Here is a 5,612-nt window from a genome sequence, read left to right as displayed (position 1 = left end):
TGTGGTTGGCGCAGGATAGAGCAGGGTTTAGGGCTGTTGTGCATAGGGTCGCTATGAGTCGCAAACGACTCGACGGCACATAACAACAACAACAACATTCCTTGGAAAGGGACACCATGCTTGGAAAGATGGAGGGTTAACTAAAGAGAGGAAGGGCTCAAATGGGATGGATTGATGCAGTGACTCCAGCAATGGGATCAATCATGGCAGCGATGGTGAGGATGACATAGGATAGGACAGAATTCAGGTCTGCTGTTCATAGGGTTCTTATGAGTCATACTCGACTCAGTTGCACCCCAAAACAACAAAAACCTGTGGTGGATGAAATTTAAGGGAAAGGTTAAGATTCTGCCTTTTGAAAAGTCAAGAGAAACACCCTCGGAAAATAGGACTGCAGTTTGTAAAAGAGAAGAGAAGCATGGTGTAAATACATTGCAATTTTTTAAAAAAAAAATTGAGCAGCACGGTGATGCTTCTTGTTCATCAATAACCTGATTTCTGCTTCTCCATTTTACCTTCTCTTTTCATAAAGTAATATAAACATACAACTGCCTGCTCTTATAAGACCACTAAATCAAGTCATTTTAATTTACAAATGATAGAACTGCAGTTCATAGAAGTCAAGGGACCAAGGGACCTTTGGAATATCTATTCTATTCCTTTGTTCACTGTCATGTGTGCTATCTCTAACTTCTACTTTGCGGCAAAAGGCAATATGGTGTCTTTCAAAGAGATCAGCATTCTAAGGGAATAAAAATAAAGTGAAAGAATATACAAAGAGAGGGGAAATGTAAAAGGGAGAGAAGGACAAAAAAAATTGCAGCCCTCCTTCACTAGTATGTATATGTGCAGATCTAAGCCTATAGTTGGGCCCCATCTAATCCATCGTCAGATTAGCTTGTCAGAAGACTAGGAGGGACTGAAGAGGCCCCTAGGAGAAGCTTCTTCCTAAATAAAAATCTATAAAGAGCAGTAAGTCAAAGCGGCCGGTAGGGGATGGTAGGAGTGGTTTGCCCTGGACAGAGGAAAATTGTTATCTTCTATCAATATTTAGAGAGCTCTGGTGGCCTAGTAGTTAGGAACTGTGCTGCCACTTGAAAGGTCTATGGTGCAAATCCATTAACTGCTCTGTGGGAGAAAGATGGACAATTTCCTCCCTGAAATTTACAGCCTCTGAAAACTTGCTGGAGGGTTAGCTAGGAGTTGGTTCCAACTCCACGGCACATAACGTAACAATGTTAGTATTTAGAATTTCCAGCACAAGGTACTACTATTATTTTAAAAGCAGATCAGTTTTGTCCATATTCTAAATTCTCTACAGATAAGGTAGAGACACGTTGCATCTGGAGTGGATGGATTCCATTGCCTCCCAATCACCCTGACCACCTTCACCTCTTCCATGGTAGCTGCAGACTAAAACACAGAGGGGAACAAACGACAGTGTTCTGGACCCTCACTCTCTGACACAGGAACAGACAGTGGTGAGGTGACATTCCCCCACTAACCTTGCCAGAAAACATAGATGTGATGACAAAAGTTATGGCAGAAACTGGGAACACAGCTCCCACACTGTCGCCTTCCACAGAGTCGACTGACTTACTACAGAACACATGCCAAACTGGCCCTGTGATTCCTAAATACGCTGGCTATGCCTGAAGGAAGAGGTTTTGTGTTGTTTTGGGGTTTTGTTTTTTTGCATTATATATTAGTAAACTGCTAATACATATTATTATTGTGGCTATAGTTGACTTGGTAGTTCTAATCAAGCATGACCAACCAATCATTGTGACTATTATTATATGAACAAACTTCTGAAATACATAACACAAGCAGAATATAGAAATAAGTCTCCTATTGAAATTCCTGAAGAATAAACATTAACATTTTAACAGGCTTGTGAACATACATTATGTACATAAACACTTTTGCTATTTGAAATACTCAGAAGACAAATTGGCCTAATGCTTAAGTCCACAGGACTAGAGCAACTGAGACATTCTCCAGAGATAGAGTTGTTGTTGTTAGGCACCTTCAAGCCTTGTAGCTGACTCTCCACCAGGTGTTCAGAAGCAGTGAATCCCAAGGGGAAGACTGCCTGTAGCTTTGTTGAATGTCTTACATCCAGTATGTTACCAGTGTTGTAGAACATAAAGGGTAGTTCTCATAACCTCTCAAAAACACTAAGTGGCTTTTTTTCTTTTTTTAGCAAAACAAGAGGAAAAGTTTTATTAAGTCAAGAAGACAGCAGAATAGTTAGTGAAAGGGGGTGAAAAAGGAAGAAAAGGGAAAAGATAGAAGAGTCTTAGACCATGGTAAAGACAAATCTTCAGCATCTTATCAGCAGAGAAGGAGAGAGGGGGAAGCTAGAGCTATCTTATTCTAAAGTATAAACAAAAAAAGTACGACTCATTACAGTCGAGTTGGTTCCAATTTAAATGCTCTTTATTTATTGTTAAGAGATAATTTTTATAATGAGACCCTTGCCTAGACATCAAATGATTTTCCCCAGTGTGTAGGTTTTCTTTTTCCCTCTTGGAGAAAATTTGTGATGCACACGGGGACTTAATTTTTTTTATTATTATTAATTTTAATGAAAGTTTACAGAGACTCAGGGTTTCCACTAATTCATTGTTGTACTTTTCTCCTTGCCCTCCCCCCCAATTCACTCTTCTCCTTGGAAAGTAAAAGAAAAACTCTTACATTATTATGCAATCTCTCTCCCCAAGTCCACTCCACTGTGCAGCCTTCATTCTGGGCTCCTGCATGACAATAATACCCAAGAGAACTGTTTAAAGGGGACTTAATTTTAAAAAGTCTCATTTATTGATTTTAATCTCTGCTGGCTGTGCATTTCTGGCTATATTTGCAAGCCTATTTATTACCATAGGGTAGACCTTCTAAATTTGGTCCTATCTTGTCTTTTATGATCTTTATGGTTTGAGGACTTTCTCCTAGGACAAAGATCTTCACCAGAGACCCAATAGTCAAAATTATGGTGGATGGAGTAAAGATTGAAGCTGTCAGTGATTTCACCTCATTTGGATCAATGATCAACAGCCATGGTACCAACATTTAGAAAATTAGGAGATGTATTGCATTGAACAAGTCTGCTGCCAGGTACTGCTTTAGAACACTGAAGAGCAATGATGTTACTTTGAAGACTAAGGTGCACCTAATTCAGACCAATGTTTTCTCAATGACCTGTTATGCATCAGAGAAATGTATAATTAGTTAGGATGACAGAAGAATTGCTGCCTTTGCGTTACAGTGCTAGAGAAGAGTACTGGATATCCCATGGAATACCAAAATAACAAACAGATATGTCTTAGAATATGTGTGGTCAGAGTGCTCCTTGGAGGCAAGAATGATGAAACTGTGTCTTTCATCAAACTTTGGACATGTGGCTAAGTGAGGCTCTTCCTTGGAAAGGAATACTTGGAAAGATGGAGGGTGAGTAAAGGAGAGGAAGACTCCCCTCACTGAGATGGAATAGCACTGTGACTTCAGCAATGGACATAAGTGTCTCAGATGATGAGGATAATACACGATAGGGCAAATTTCAGATTGGCTGTTCATAGGGTCAGTACTCAACTCAACTGTGTCTAAAAACAACAAAAACCTAGATCTCTGAGCTGCTTTGAGTTGACTTTCGTGTATGGTGTGAGACACAGATCATGCTTCAGCTTTCTGTAAATAGATATCCAGATAAAGTTTTGCCAACACCATGTTAAAGAGGTTGTCATTTCCCCATTTGATAGGTTTTGTTTTATCCACAGGCAGATTGGTTAATTTCTAGGTTCTTAATTCTGTTCCATTGGTATGTATGTTTGTCATTGTACTAGTACCACACTGTTTTGGTTATTAAAGCTGTGTAGTAAGTTTTGAGATCAAAGAGTGTTATGCCTCCCACTTCTTATGTGTTGTTCAGAAGGTTTTGTTTGTTTGTTTGTTTACTTAGGATCTATCTCCTTTCCAACTAAACTTGCTAATTGCCTTTCTATCTCTTTGAAAAAATAGTTTGGTATCAGAATTGAAATTGCATTAAACATGCTCTAGATAGAATTGTCATTTTCACTTTGTTGAGCCTTCCTGTCCTTAAAAAAGGAATATTTTCCATTTAGTTAGATCTCTACTGTTTCTTAGAGTAGTGATTTGTAACATTCCTATAAAGGTCTCATAACAAAAGTTTACAAAATACTACTAACCCAATTACAAAACGGGCAACAAAAGACATGGAAATATAGCTCACAAGAAAGACATTCAGATGGCCAACAGACATATGAAGAAAAAGTCAAAATCAATGGCAATGAGAGAAATGCGAATCAAACCACAATGAAATACTATCTCATTCAAATAGCACTAGCAAATTTTAACAGGATAGTGAGCACCAAATGCTGGATAGGGTGTGGAGATATTGGAACTCTTATGCACTGCTGATGGGATTGTAAAATGGTTCAAGCACTCTAGAAGGCACTTTGGTGTTTCCTCAAAAAGCCAATCACAGAAATTCCATATGACCCAGCTATTCCCTTCTGGGAATATGGAACTGAGGAGTTCTATTTAGAACTGAGACACAAATGGAGATTTGTACACACACCAGTGTTCATAGAAGCATTATTCAGAAAAATAAGAAAATAGAAGCAACCCAAATGTCCCTGAACAAATAAATTGATGGAAAAATTATGGTACATTCACCCTATGGAATACTATGCAGTGCAAAGAAATAACAATTTTGCAAAATATTATGTAAGATGGGAGAATCTAGACAGCATTTTGCTAAGTGAAATAACTCAGTCTCATAAGGACAAATACTGCATAAGACTCTTTTTGTAAAAAGAAAAGAATAATTAGTAAGATGTGCATAAAGGTTCAAAAGGTGAAGAGAAGGAGGACCAGGGGGGAGAGGGTGGAGAAAGGAGGAAATCACTAGCATAAAAGAGTTGGAAGGGTGGAGATAGAATTAAGAATGATTCAATGGGGGCCTAAAAAGACAGGGTAATAGTAGTCATAGATCAATGATGATTAATTTTATAAAACACAAGTATATGAGTGATGGTTTGAAATGCAATGTGAATGTAGGAATGTGTGAAACATGATGTAGATGAATGATAGAAAATGCATGCAAACTTTATATTCCAACAAATAAAAAAAGAAAAGAAAAATATCAATGCTGGTGGGAGTGTAAAATGCTGCAACAACTATGGAAGGCAGTATGGTGTTTTTTCAAAAACTTGCAAACGGAAATATCATATGACCCAGCAATTCCACTACTGGGGATATACCCCAAAGAGACCATAACTGTCACCCAAGCAGATATGTTGTTGTTGTTGTTGTTGTTGTTATGTGCCATCGAGTCGCTTGTGACTCATAGCAACCCTATGTACAACAGCCCTAAACTCTGCTCTGTCCTGTGCCAATAGTACCATCTCTGATACACCCATCCCGATTACCCAGTCACTGAATTAATCCACCTCCTAGAGGGCCTTTCTCTCCTGCGCTGTCCCTCCACCCTCCCAAGCATGATGTCCCTCTCCAAGAACCGGTCCCTCCTTACAACATGTCCAAAGTATGAAAGACGGAGCCTCAGAATCCTTGCCTCCAAGGAGCCGCCC

Source organism: Elephantulus edwardii, unplaced genomic scaffold, assembly GCF_000299155.1.
Source record: "Elephantulus edwardii isolate Elephantulus edwardi_28Jun2011 unplaced genomic scaffold, EleEdw1.0 scaffold00150, whole genome shotgun sequence".
Lineage (NCBI taxonomy): Eukaryota > Metazoa > Chordata > Mammalia > Macroscelidea > Macroscelididae > Elephantulus > Elephantulus edwardii.
Note: the sequence above shows the minus strand (reverse complement) of the source record.